Source organism: Mastomys coucha, unplaced genomic scaffold (genome assembly GCF_008632895.1).
Source record: "Mastomys coucha isolate ucsf_1 unplaced genomic scaffold, UCSF_Mcou_1 pScaffold17, whole genome shotgun sequence".
NCBI lineage: Eukaryota > Metazoa > Chordata > Mammalia > Rodentia > Muridae > Mastomys > Mastomys coucha.
The window spans coordinates 21,212,040-21,227,068 of record NW_022196899.1 but is presented as its reverse complement, the minus strand read 5'-3'; the positions used below and the strand labels follow the sequence as shown (position 1 = coordinate 21,227,068).

Genomic DNA, 15,029 nt, shown 5'->3' with positions numbered 1-15,029 from the left:
GCTGTTGGGATTACAGAAGCACATCCCTGCCTATGACTTTTTTTTTTTTTTTTTTTTTTAGGCGGTCTCACTGTCTAGCAAGTATCACCCTGAAATCACTCTGTAGATCACACTGGCCTGGAACTCACAGATCTTCTGGCTGATGGCTCCTGGGTGTTGGAATTAAAGGTTATGTGCCACTACACTCAGCATATCTGACTTTTTACACGTGTTCTGAGGTTTGAACTCAGGTCTTCAGGTGTGTGTGGCAAATGTTTTTACCCACTGAGTCATCAACCCAACACTCAAATTTGGATTTATAAGTCATATATAATTTCTTTCATAATATAATGGGAAGTCTGGATCAGTGTGTGTGTGTGTGTGTGTGTGTGTGTGTGCGTCTCTGTGTGTGTGTACATGTGTGTTGTTGTTTGAGACAGAGTCTGGCTTTACTGCCACAGCTGCGGCTGATCTGCAGCTCACAATCTGTACCATGCTGGCCTGCAGCCTGCGGTGATCTTCCTGCTTCTGCCACTGCCCCCCAAGTGTTACCTATCCTGCTTAGTCAGGTGTGCTAACTACCATGCTTGAAACTTTTCGTTTTGCTTTATTTGGCATCTGGGGTGGGGTGTTTGTTTGCTTTGTCCTTTGTTTATCGAGAAGGTCTCACATAGCCCAGGCTGTCCTTGAACTCACTCTGTTGCCAAAGCTAGCCTCTAACTGCCCCTGCCTTCATCTCTCCAGTGCTGGAATTCCTGGTGAGCTCCGCCTGCCCGGTGCTATCTCAGGGTGCTTGTCCTCTGCCCTGTCCTCTGTCTCCTTCCCTCCCACCCCTTTTACCCCCAACACTCCCAGGGTCTCTCTCTAACTCACAGAGATCGGTCTGCCTGTCGCACAGTGCTGGCATCAAAGTCATATGACACCACTCCCAGCTTCTCACAGGGTTTTTAAAGCGTCTCACATAGACTGCATCTGATAGATCTGATAGATCTCCCATTTTTTTTTTTTTTTTTTTTTTTTTTTTTTTTTTGCTATTGGTGCTAAAAGCCAACTAATTAATACGAACAACCCTGGGCCCCTCTGAGGTAGGGCGATTTTACAAACTGAAGCAAGAAAGCAAAAGTGCCAGCTGTTGATGTACAAGAACTTAGCACCCTCCCGTGACTGTGTACTCCTCCCTGGTAGTTCAAAGGCACTCCTTGAAAAAGGAAAACGTTCTTGTTAGTTTGCTTGGGTTTGTTTAGCCTGTTTGTTTGTTTGTTTATTGAGACAGTGACTTACATAGCCCATAGTGACCTCAATTTCACTCCATAGCCAAGGCTGGCTTCTATTACACTCTGTGGTTATGCCATGTGACGCTGTTCTGTGGTCCCGTTCTGTGGCATCATTCTTTGACTGTGTTCTGTAGTTCCATTCTGGGGTTCTGTCTTACCGTTCCATTCTGTTGGTCCTGTCTGTGGTTCTGTGGCTCCGTTTTCCTTGCTTTGGGGCATGATTTCCAAACTGACTTTTTTAAAATTTGGGTTTGTATCTCCTGAGGTTGAAGAAGCCTTTCTGATTAATGGGCCTAAGTAATAGAGTAGGAGAAAATATTAGCTAACTCAAAGAAATCAATATTAAGATTACAAAATTATTCCAACACTAATTGATGTGGTACCGATGACCAGAGACCGTATTTCCGAAAGCTTGGCTGCAGGCACATGAGAGATGAACACAGTGACGGTAAGGCCTCCTCCTCCCCTTTCCTTCCTCACCAGTTCTGAGGATAACCATGACCTTATTTACCTCGTGTGGGCAGAAGGGCTCATCTCCACAACTGAGACTGGCCACTTCAAATAAGAATCCTTTCTTCCAAATACATACAAATTGTTGAAACCTGCGTGGCAAGGCCGACGGCTCTTCCTTCTAAACACATTTCTGTTTGTCCTGGTGGTTGCTTCAGAGTGGTTTTGCTATGCTGGGGGATCTAGCCCGGGGTCACACACAGGCTTTGCAAACTCTCTATGCCTCCACTCTAGAATAAAACCATGTCTCAATACATAGAATAGAAGAGTAGCTATCCACCCAGCTTTCAGAGTCCCAGGAGAGAAGAGATTGCCTTAAAGCCAGGCCAGGGTGATCCCCACTGAGTGAACTGAGTGAAAGCAATGTGCACCAGCGCTTAGACACCAGCCGGAGGCTTAGAATACTTCTTCCTCACGGCTTCTGTTGGAGTTCTGTATTCCTGCTCCGCATGCAGAGATGGATGGAACAACTGGAAACTGGATGCACTTGAGCAGAAGTAGCAATTACGTTGGGGGAGAGTCAATTTTAACGCATAGCTGATTCCTCCAGGTACAACCCACCTACTACTAAGAAAACCAACCACACCATCCAAAGAGGCCTTCTCAGAGGACAGATGACTCGCTTCTGGTGTGACCAAGGAAGATTTATCTAATGGCTCATCTAGAAGAGTAAACTCTGAGATGCTGAGTCATCCGGTAGTAACAACTCTGGGAGTTGGCATCTAGAAGCCAAGATAGAATGGGAAGGGACCGCTCACCACTACACTCCACCTCACCCCACCAGAGTGGTTATAATCTCTCCTTTTCTCAATGCATAAAATTCTTCCCAGCAAGGTGGAAATCTTACTGCTGAAAAGCTGCTCAGTGAGGGATTGCTTTGGTGCTTTTAAACTTTTCTTTTTAACTTTTTTGTTTTGTTTTGTTTGTTTTTCCAGACAGGGTTTCTCTGTGCAGCCCTGGCTTTTCTGGAATGCATTCTGTAGACCAGGATGGCCTCGAACTGAGAAATATAACATGTATGTGTGTATGTGTGTGTGTGTGCGCGCGTGCATGCATGTACAGGCATGTGTGTTCCACAGCACCTGTGTTAGCTCTGTGGTATCACATCTCATCTGCCTACCTTTGTAGTTTCTGGGGATTGAACTCTGATCATCAGACTTGCGCAGCAATGGATTCGCTGACTGAGCCATCTGTCTCACCACGTATTGCTAGTTTCTACTTCTTGGCTTTGGTTTTTCTGTGTGTTTGTTTGTTGTTTTTGCTTTTTGAGGTAGGATTTTTGCTATGTAGCTCTGGTCCCAAATTCAGAGATCCACCTGCTTCTGCCTCCCAAGTTCTGGGATAAAGGCTTGCACCACCACGGCCCAGCTAGTTTCTATTTTTTTAATTGCTTTTATTTTTATGTGTTTGTTTGCTGGGGGCTGGGAGCCACCTATGGAGGTCAGAGGACCACTTGCAGGAGTTGCCCCTTGCATCCTTTGGGTTCCGTGAATCGACTGCACACAGGTCCTTAGTCGCAGCAGCAAGCGTCTTTGCTTGTTGAGCCATCCGACTGGCCCCGTTCTTAGCTTTTGACTGAAGTCTCCACTTGCGTGGCTGCTGGGGTGAGAAAGTTGAGCTGCCACGTGACAGAACCCTCTCTGCCTCCCGGGTCTCCTCTATACTCTGAGTCACTGTCAACGTCGTCTTCAGTCAGTTCTGTTCTCTGAAAAGGTCTTGAGCTCCTGACACAAGAAAGCCACACACCAAATGCTTCCACGGTCCTGCAAAACAGCAGCTCGGGCGCGGTGCCTGGGCTCTGCCTTCCTCTGATATCAGAAAGGAAAGGAGGAGAGCATTTTTCGCTTGGGAGTCCGGAAGCATCCATATTGGGGCACTATTAGTGTCTACGGTTACATCTCCAGCAGGCTACTTAACCCGCATGCCCCTTCCTCCATCTGGAAACTCAGAAGATAAGCAGTGTACACAGGAGCGAGACTGCTGCACAGGCGACTGGCGAGAGACTGGAAAGCGCTCGGCAAATAGTAAGTTGCCTGCATTCCCGCTCGTCGTCACAGGCTGGTTTCAGACCCATTTAGAAAACAGAACAAAACAAACAGAAAAAACCACCCAAACAACAGCAACAAAACCGAAGCTCCAAACTGAACAGTGTGCCCCGGACCAAAGTACGGAGGAAAAGGACATTAGTCTGAAGTGAAGTAGATCTCCGACCACCATGAAAAAATGGCGCCTCTGAAGAGAAACAGAAAGAAGCAGGACATTTCGATGGAAAGAGGGGCACGTGAGCGTGTAGTGTGTGCCACCCTGCAGACAGACGCTCTCTGTCCTTCCAATGAGAAGCTTAAAGTGGAAATTTCAGGTTCATCGAGGTGGTTTGGTTTTGTTTTGTTCCTACTAAATGTGAGGTTTCCTCCAAGGGCAGAGGTGGGCCTCCCTTCCAGCCACAGTCAGCAGAGCTGAAGCTTGAAAACTTGTGTATAGAGAAGTTCGCTCTGTGTTTCCAGGGTAAACTGTAATTCTTTAGCTAACAAGACGGTCTTAAAGGAACATGTTCTCTAGCCCAGGTGTCCAACAAGATGGACAAAGGAAATGTGAAATACATATGTGCATCGATGGATATCTTAATAAGTAGTGAAATCATTCGCACAGAGATGCCTTGGAGAAGCTAGAATCACATTAGGTGAATTAAGCTAGTTTCAGAAAGACAAGACTATTCCCTTTCATATGTAGCTCCTAGAATTATACAGACACACATTCAATGTGGTGGTGCACACCTTGAATACCAACACCTGAGAGGCAGACGAGGGCAGAGTTTGAAGCCAGCCTGGTCTACATGGTGAGTTCCAGGCAAGCTAAGGCTACACAGCGAGAGCCCATCTCCAAAAATAGAAAGAGATTAGGAAAGAAGAAATAAAAAGTATTAAAAAGCAAAAGCATTAATTCCTCTAATGGGGACAGAGAGGGACTGATGAGGAAGGAAGGGATGGAAAGAGGACAGTGTCAGGGACATTCTCACAACATGTGCTTCCATGAGAATATCTGATGAACACAGTACCATGTGCAATTAATGCACGAGGAAAAAGATGAGAATCCCCTAAAAAGCAGCCAAACAAAATATATTCTCCTCTGTTTAATCAGTCAACAGACATCTTTAGGCCAGCGGCGACCATGTACAAAGCTTCGTGCTAAGCTCTTTGTGTCAGATACAATTTTAAGAAAACAGCAAAATGCAAAACAAAAGATAACAGTGCTTTCTCTCAAGAGCTCCGAATCTAATTGGACAGATAAGACATGCACATTCGACCAGATAAGTGGTACCACCAGGCTGACTAGTTCAATACTAAGTGGAAAAGCGGAGACTAACTGATCCGGGCCAGAGTGGGCAAGAAAGGCTTCTAAGAACAACCTAAGAGAGGTGTTGGAAGTTGGCTAGAGAGGGAGATGGAGGCAGATAGGAGGAGACCAGTAAGTAGTCTCCAGGTAAATGGGAGAATGTTCTATGGAACTCCTTTGAAGATGAGTGGGTGTGGGACCACAGAGATGGTTCAGCAGGGAAAGGCCATTACCTAGCTGACTGCAGTTCCATCCCCAGGATCCTACAAGTTACCTTCAGGTCTCCACACACACAGCATGGCATGTACACACAAACATCCCCCCCGCCCCCCACCACCAGCTCCCCCTCTACACTCACTGTCTTAGGGTTTTCCAGCTGTGAGCAGACACCACGATCAAGGCAACTCTTATAAGGACATTTAATTGGGGCTGGCTTGCAGGTTCAGTCCATTATCATCAAGGCAGGAGCATGGCATCCTCCAGGCAGGCATGGTGCAGAAGGAGTTCTACACGGTACTGAGAGTTCTACATCTTTATCTGAAGGCTGCTAGCAGAATACTAGCTCCCAGACAACTAGGATGAGGGTCCTATAGCCCACACCCACAGTAACATACCTACTCCAACAGGGCCACACCTAATAGTGCCACTCTCTGGGCAGAGAAGATACAAACCATCACACACGGTGATGCGATCCTGTAAGGCGTAGATGCGCAGCTCAACAGGGAGTGAAGGTGGACAGGCAAAAGTAGCAGTTTCCTCCTCAGATCTCTTCATATCTAGGCTACCACTGGAAGGTACTGCCCAGTCTGTCAGAGTGTCTTGCCCCTCTGTTAGTCATTCTTATAAATACCCTCATGAACCCATACAAAGGCATTAGTTGATTACAAATCCACCAACCATCAAAATTATTTATGAAATATTCGGGTAAAATACCTAGCACCAGAATGAGTTTCAGACCATGAGCACAGACCAGCAGAGCAGCTTCATACAATAATGTCTGTCTGTCTGACTGTCTGCGGTGCATTAAAAACAATGTTGGGGGCAGACAGAAACTAGGATATGCCTTTAAATCAGAGATTCCCCAAGGACATTGCCAGAAAAGTGGCTCAAGGGTCTGAGTTAGCCATTGAGACTCATGTCATCCTAGGTTTGGAAATAACCGTTGTCCTCATTGGGGTTTCTATTGCTGTGATAAACACCATGACCAAAAGCAACTTGGGGAGACAAGTTTATGTCAGCTTAAACCTCTCAGATGGAACTCTGTCACTGAGGGAAGCCAAGGCAGGAACTGACCTCTGAACTGAAGAGGCACGGTCAGGAGTAAAGAGCAACCTGGGGCTCCATAGTCAACCAGCAGCAGAGCCCACGCACTCATGTGTGCATGCACCTGTTAAACACACGCGTGCCTCTGCACACATGAACTGAGGAAGCTCAACACAGGCACCGTACATAAGACCACAACTAGTGAAATCAGGAGGTGGCTTCATTAGATAGAGCAGTGCTTTGGGTTTTAAGGAAGTTTCAGTCTGCTGCTGGTGAAAGAGGAATATATAACCTACACGTTTGTTTCTGAATCAGTCTTTGCTTCTAAACACTGCTTTACCCCCAGGGCATGGTCCCTTGTGCTTAGAATTCCAGTCTTGCATAGGCATGAGGATCAGGACTTCAAGGCCATCCTGGGCTACATAAAGGGAGTTTAAGATCAGCCTAGGCTACCCCAGACATTGTCTAAAACAGAACAACAAAGCACTTACATATTTAAGTACACTAATGTTTCTTTATTGCAGGAAACTAAGGTTCCCTAAGTCCTAGACATTCCTTCCATCTTCCTTCCCTTCCCTCCACCTTTCTTTCCTTCCCCTTTCCTCTCCGACCCCTCCAGTTCTTTCTTCCCCCTTTTCCTTCTCTCCCCTCCCTTCCCCCTCTCTTCTCTTTTCCTGGTCTCCCCCTCCCCTCTTTTGCAATCCCCTCACCCCGAATCCCACCCTCTCTCACTTGAATATCACTTGAATACTTAAACCTCCCGAAACACAAGGAGGCTATTGCTGTCTTCCAGGACCTTGATTGGAAGAACAGCTTTATCGCTCAGGCAGCCAGACACTACACAGATGTTTGGTTTTCCCCATATCACGCAGTTTAGCAAGGTCCTTTCAGGTTCAAGGAAAACGATTGTTAAGACTTCACGAGGGGGATCCAACATTCTGGAAGAAGAAAAAAAAAAAAAGAAAAAAAGAAAAACTAAGAAATAAGTGTGAGGAGAACCAAAATCTTTTAACAGATGCACAGCTGGAGGTATTCTTCAGGGAAAGGTAGAGTGTCCGTGTTTGGAAACCAGGCAGCAGGATAATTAGTAAAAGGGTCTGCTCCTGCCGCGCTCACCTCCATCCCCTGAGAACGGATAGCTGCTCTTGGGAGATACTTAATGTCCCATCTCTGACCTAGTCATTGAACGCTGCCGTTCAAATTGTTCCGACCACAGGAAATCCTGATGGAGAAAGCTCTTCATCTTCAGCTGATTTTCCCATGGCGGGCATAGGGTTCAACAAGCTTTAAAGGTCAGGTCCTCCTGGGAAAACCCTGTAGGCTCCCTTCTGCACTCCCTCCTCAAACTGCCACCAGGGGAAAAAAAATGGTAAAGGGCTGCAACGCGCTGAGGATACAGCTCCAACTGTAGAGGACTCGAGTAGCATGCACTCATGCGCAATGTTCTACGTTCACCTCCCAGAATTCCCAGCACTACATAAACCAGGAAGGATGGTGCCTACCTGTTATCCCAATGTTCGGTGGGGAAGGGAGGTAAAAATCACAAGTTCAAAGTCATAGGTGACCATATAGTGAGTTGGAAGCCAGCCTGAGCAACATGAGTCCCTGTCTCAAGTAATAGTAATAATTGTATATGTATTTATATATATTTATAAAATAAAGAAAATTTTTTATTTAAATTTGGTACCCTGCACAATCACCCTGCCAACTTTGACTGCCCAGTCATGATCCCTTTCTTGTGAGACAGTTAGAAGGGGTGGTATTTACAGCTCTCTGGGCAAATGAGCACCAAGAACGCTGATTCTGAAGACTCAAGCCATTTTTCAGGCATTCAGAGAGATTGGCTTGGGTGACACTCCTGGTCCACAGGAAACCTGAAGGCAGAGCTTTTCCATTTTCCCTCCCTCGTATCAAGCTAAAACAACAACAAAAAGGCCATCCCTGAGCTAAGATTTACAGGAAGGCCTGAGAAAATAATCACGTAGACTTCCTTGAGAAATGGCATCACAGACCAATCCTTTGCTCAGACACCATGAGCTACACTGCTTCAAGGCAGACCTTGTGGTTCCCATTTCCATGCCACGTGGGATTTGCTGAGTCTCATTGGATCCTAAAATACTTATATGCCTGAAGGGCTTAGGATGCCCACAAGGCTGTAATATGTGGAGTGTAGCTTTATCTCTGGGAGGTGCGCAGGGTCCTTTCTTCCTTGACAAGGAGCTGGAAATGTTCTCTAGAAGAGCTTGAGGGAAGACAAACAATTCCCTGGAAAAACATGATAGCTTTGCATGGAAAGCTGAAGAGCTTCTGTCGGCTGACAGGCCAGGCATGCAGGGAGATGATGAGCTGGAGTGATGAGTGTCAGGTGTCAGGAACAAGAGATGGACCCCGCTGTGAGACTTAAAGGAGGATGGCAAGAAATGTCACTACAGGAAAGTCCCACAATTTCAGGAAAGTGAGAAAGGGGTGTTCTTATTGGAAGAGGGTTTCTCAGGCTTGCCCATTAGGACTTGGAAGTGATGGTCAGAATAATAGCAAGCAGGAGCTGGGTGGTAGCTCTGTGGGTGAGGTGCTGGAGTTGACCCTACGTAAAACAGCTAAGCATGGTGGGATGCGCTTGCAAACCCAGTGCTGTGGACAGGCAGATCCCTGGTGAGTTCCAGGCCAGTGAGATATTGTCTCAAGAAAGAAGATGGATAGCTCTTAAGGAATGGCATTCAAGTTGACCTCTGGCCTAGCCACACACACACTTAAACATACACACACACACACATACACACACACACACACCACCACCACCAACAACAACGACGACGACAACGACGACGACAACGACAACACCAACAGCAACAACAACCAAAATAATACGGTTGTGAATTGACAGGAACAGGAAGATAGTTGTTAGCCGTCCCTGGGTCTTCCAACCTCCACTTCCATTCTTCCATGGGCCTTTCTTTCATTCTCTCCAGTTGGAGCCCATAATCTGACAATGCCATGCTTACAAGGCCCCACAGCCCAACCCTGTTGTGAGACTTCCCTGCTGTTCCCTCTGATCACCCCTCCTCTCATGCCCCTGTCTTGCCAACCTCAGGACCTCACTATCATGCTCTCTTTCCAGGGGCCATTTATAGTGACGTAGTTTATTATTTGCTCTTAATCTCCCTTCCTGGCAGCCCCAAGCGTCACAAGCTCAGACTCTTTTGTTCTCTTTACCATCAGGGTTCACCACAATATATGGCTTCTGGGAAGAGCTACACAAATATTTGTTTAACAAAGGAATACAAACAGATGGGCCAGAGTTGAACCAGGTAAGAGAGTTCCCTCAGACTCTCCTAGATAATTAACGACAGCCCAAGGGTGACAATGGCACTTGCCTGAGAAACTCAGGAGTCAAGATGGTGGAGCATGTGACAGGTAAGGGTTGTTGACATCTATGCGAGACCTGGTGGTTATGCTAAACTCTTCTTATGAGGATTGGCTGAGGAGGAGTCCCGTGAAGCCGGGCCCTCAGTGGACGTCAGGAAGATGAAGTGGGTTGAACACACCAGTATGCCTTCTCCTCACGGAAGTCCAGCATCTCCGCAAACCACGTAGGGGCTGGCCTCCTTTCTCCTCAGCCCAGCCCACCACTAGAGGTACACCTAATTCCCCACAGTACTCTTTTGCTGACTCAGGTTCTGTTCTTTCTCCCAGAAGTTCCTATCTACACAGTAGGACAATTGTCTCGGGCTCCAGTTGCAGCCTTTTTATTTCCAGTGTTGATTTGGGGAGGATTGAGAGAGGCGGAGGGCTAAAATGCAGAGGAGGGGGAGGGAGGGGCTGAACAGTACTCTATTTACAGCCTCTGTATAAAGCCCCACTTTCTGATAGATGTTATCTAGATTCTGACTCACGAAGAGACACTTTATTTATTTACTTTTTTTTTGTTGTTGTTAATATTTTAAAGGGAATCTTAATCCTAGTTTTGTAACTCCCCAGAGGATCTTCGGTAGCTGAGAGGGTGTGACGAAATCCTGAAGTTGATTTGAAGTGGAATCACTCAGTCCAGTAAACATGTCACACAATACACTGTGGGGCCCGGGAAGGGGATGTCATGAAATGGAGTAGGTCAGCTTTTAAAGACTCTGAAAGGGACAGCAAGCCCAGGGTGAGTAAGTGCCGGGTGGTATTGAGAATGGCTCTGCTACTGGAGCCTCACCTGTCCTGCATGATCACCTGTTCCTGCTCATAAATGCTTCAGGAGGCAACAAGGACCCTAAGCTCCCAGGTACCGAATGCTGCCTGCCCTCTGACCACATCACACTGTCTGACTCATAACACCCGGAGTAGGTTGATGTGCTTATCAAACAACTCTAGGTTCAAGTAGCTGCTCCAGTCTGCCTGATCCTTCAAGCCTGTGCTTGACATCAGGGCTGCATCCTGGTGGTAGATACACATCCTCCCTCCACATGATCCACCCACCATCACCAGAGGCAGTTCGAGGGGGAAACCTAGTGTGTGCTGAGGCCCAAGTCCTCTTACACACACTTTTGAGGCAGAGTGTCAGGCATCCTGGGCTGATCTCAAACTTGTTAAGTGAGTGAAGATAACCTCGAACTAATCTGCTTGCCTCTACCTCCCAAGCACTGAAATTCCAGGTGTGTACGGCCACACTTGGCTTCATGTGGTGCTGGGGATCAAGCCGAGGGCCGAGGGCCGAGGGCCGAGGGCATGGCAGGGAAGCACTGTTAACTAAGTTGTGTCCCTGCTTGCTTCCTCTTTAACAAGTTTGTCATCTGAGGCCACACTGAGTAGAAGTTTAGCAACAAGAGCGCTTTGCATTATGTCATGTTAACGTGTGAACCGAGGAAAGGGCTGTGTCAATTCAAACGCTCACGAAATTCAGAGTCCAGTGTACAGAATACCACAGGACCAGCAAACTGAAACTTTAACTAGCCAACTGAAGCTTCTTAATTATTCTTCCCAAGCTATTTATGGCACTCTTACTGGGTTATCTATTTAATAATAAAAATCACGAAAACATAAAGTATATATTCATGGCTTTTCAACAGCATCAGACTGCTAGGGAGTCCATAATAGTAAAAGCCCTTTGACCATGTAAACAGAGACAGAAACATTGAGCTGGAGACATGGCTGATGAGTGCTCTCTGGGCAAGCATTAAGGATCCCCAAATCTCATGCAAGAGCCCCAATGGTGGCACACATCTGAGTCCTTGGCACTGGGGATGGAGAGACACAGATTTCAGGGGTCTTGTTGAGCAGCTAGACTAGTCAATGTCAGGTCTGGTAAGAAGCTCCGTCTAAGGTGTAGAGCAATAGACTAAGACGTAAGACACTCAACATTGACTTCTGGAGTCCATATTTCTAAAGCCATATTTCTAACAGTAATGAAAATAGCTGCTGGTACTCTATGATAGAGTGTTTGCGTAACATACATGAGACTGGAATTCTCCGTATCAAACGAATTGGGGTATGCCGGAGACCCAAAACCCCAGCACAAGGGGAATAGAGGCAGAAAGGTCATGAATTTAGGGTCATCCTCAGATACATTATGAGGCTTAAGGCTAGCCTGGACTATACGAGAGTCTATCTGCTGTGGTGGTTTGAAAGAAAATGGCCCCCACGGGCCCATAAGATGTGGCCCTATGAGGAGATGTGGCCTTAGAATAGATGTCGCTTAAAAAAAAAAAAGGTACATGACTAAGGGTAGTTTCGAGATCTCGGAAGCTCAAGCCAGTTCACTTCCTGCTTCCTGAAGATAAAGATACAAAACTCTTGGCTCCTTCTTCAGCTTCAGTGCCATGGCTGCTTACTTGCCATGTAAGTGTTTCTCCACCATGATGATAGTAGACTAAACTTCTGACTGTAAGCCAACCCCAGTAAAATGTCGTGGCTTGTAAGACTTGTCACGGTCATGGTGTCTCTTCACAGCAGTAAAGCCCTAAGACAGCTGCCAGGAATCCTAAATTTACCTTTGGTGCAGAGTGCATCTACCTTCCTCCTAAGAAGCCACCTCATTATTCCTAGCCACAATGCTTCTCATAACCAAAGGAACACTGTCTTGGACCCTCATGAAACTGAAGTAATTTACTATCAAACAAGTATTAAAAACTCCAATCTTAAGGATTAAGTAATGATATTTGGAAACACCATCAATAAAGAAATAGAAGGCAGAATTTTTTTTTTTTGCCAACATAATATTCTCATTGATTATTTAGGAATTTCACATAATACACCCTATCACTCTCACTTTCCAGTCTTCCCACGTCTGCCCCCCAGCCCTTCTACTCTACCTAAAAGAAGAAAGAAACAACCACACACATACACACACAGAGAGACATGCATGCACGCATGCATGCACGCACGCACACACTCACGCACACCTCCAAACGTCCAATTTGGGTTGCCCATATACTCATTAGAGTAGAGTCAAACTCCCAATGGCCATGTCCTTAGAGAAAACTGAGTCCTTCTTCACTGCCCCTACCCCCCGAAGCCATCAGTGGTAGAGAGCTACATTTCAGCATTCTTATCGCAAATTTTTGAGAGTTCTCTTCAATGGCTTCCTGTCTAGGCTGTTACTTTGGGGGGAGACAGGAGTTTGTTGCAGAAGCCTCTTATGACTCTCTTTGTTAACTGTGAGTCCAAAGTCATTGGTACCACTGCGAAACGAGCTCAGTGGGAGCACAGATCTTAAATTCCCACGAGGTTTCAGGTCACAGCACAGAACACTGACATCCACATGCCCCACAGCATCAGCACAGGCCACGGAGATCCCCCTGGCCTCCCAGGCATAGGCCACAGACATCAATGTGATTTTCAGTGGCAGTCCAGTCTGTGGACATCAACATGGATTCAGGTGGCAGCAGAGACCACAGACATCGCATGGCCTCCTCCATCAGCAGCACACACTGTAGATATCAACATGGTCTCTGACAGCAGCATAGAGAATAGACAGCCTCATGGTCCTCGGCAGCAGTCCAGGCCAGTGATATGAACATGGATTCCACGGCACGGGCCACAGACCCCAACATGGCCCCCCAGTGGCAGCATGGCCCGTGGACATCAATATGGCTTCAGGGGCTGTGGCAGAGATCATGGACATTGACATAGCCTTTAGTGGTAACACAGGCTATGGACATAGCCACAGATTCTGGCTGATGTAGGACCATAAACACCAACATGGCCTCAGGTGGCTGCCCAAGCTGCTGACATCAGCATGTCTACCCGTGTCTTAGTCAGGGTTGTATTGCTCTGAAGGGACACCATGACCATGACAACTCTTATAAAGGAAAACATTTAAATGGGGCTGGCTTACAGTTTCAGAGGCTCAGTTCACTATCGTCATGACAGGAAGCATGGCAGCATGCAGGCAGATATGGTACTGGAGAAGGAGCTGAGAGTTCTACATCTTGATCCACAGGCAGTAGAAGGAGACCGTGGGCCACACTTGAGCCTATAAGAAGTCAAAGCCTGCCACCACAGTGACATACTTCCTCTAACAAGGCCACACCTCCTAAAAATGTCACTTACTATGGGCCAATCACTTAAACACATGAATGTAAGAGGGCCAAACCTATTCAAACCCCACACCCCTTGTCTGCATGGTCCACAGACATCAACAGGGAGTCAGGCAGTAGCACAGACCTCAGACATCTACATGGCCTTTGGCAGTAACACAAAACACAGCCCTTGGATGCAGCAGGACCACAGGCCCCACCATGGCTCTCAGGGGCAGCATGGATCAAAGACATGAACATGGATCCATGAACAGGCCACTCACATCAACATGGCCTCTGGCTAGAGGGCAGAATTTTATCTGTGCCACTCTGTCAAAGGGTATTTGTCAAATGTTACCTGCGTCTCTAGTACATGTTCTTTCTGTTGTACTCTTCTTTCCACATCGTCTTGCAAAATAAAAGTTGGGATAGTAACAAGCAGCAAAATGCGATCTTCTCCTATTTCTGAATTCCACTGACCCAGACAATATCAGAAAAGAGGACGTGTAGAAGCACAGAGAACAGTGACATGGCAAGTTCCGGAAAGGGACCATGGCTTCCTTCCTAGGCCATACTCCCATGTGAGGAGAGATCTCCAGGTGGCTGGAGCATGGCCCCTGGTGAGGGTCCTGTGACAATTCTCTCAGCTCTTTTATGGTGGGATGATTGAAAACAAATCACACACGTATACCCCCACACGCTCAACCAACACTTGTCCTAGAAATTCTTGAACACAGATGGGGGGCTCTGTTAAGCAACTGGCATTTGTGAAATGACATTCAAGAGACACTCATGAAAAACATCTAGGCAGATGTGCTCATGGCTGGGTGACACTGGGGGTCTTGTGCCACGCAGGGAGAGTGGGTGTTCAGCTGTCAGGAGTTGTTTCCACCATGCCCGGTAAATAGAACCTTTGAAGTGTCACTAAAGCTATAGGTGAGGTCTGTGAAACAGCACCAGAAAAGAGCTGTGTGTGATGGCATAGCATGGGAATCCCAGCTCTGGATGCTAAGGCGAAAGGATCATGGGTTCAAGCCTAGTCTAAGCAAGGTTGTGAAAGGCTGTCTCCAAAGAAGAGAGGAGAGGGAGGTGGCTGGAGAAACAAGGAAACAAAGGATGGAGAAATGAAGAGAGGCAGAAGGAGAGAGGGAGAGGTAAAGAGAGGGAGGGA

At 46.9% G+C, this 15,029-nt stretch overlaps 1 long non-coding RNA gene across 1 annotated transcript in view; it reads left to right on the top strand.

Annotated features, from left to right (window-relative positions):
* Positions 1–1,405: 1,405 nt before the first annotated feature.
* The window catches only part of LOC116094767, a 13,900-nt gene continuing 276 nt past the window's right edge, over positions 1,406–15,029 (top strand). Inside the window, exons 1-2 of the long non-coding RNA XR_004120306.1 lie at positions 1,406–1,701; positions 9,579–9,667. This is a non-coding gene — a long non-coding RNA (uncharacterized LOC116094767). The remainder of the gene's footprint in view (positions 1,702–9,578; positions 9,668–15,029) is intronic.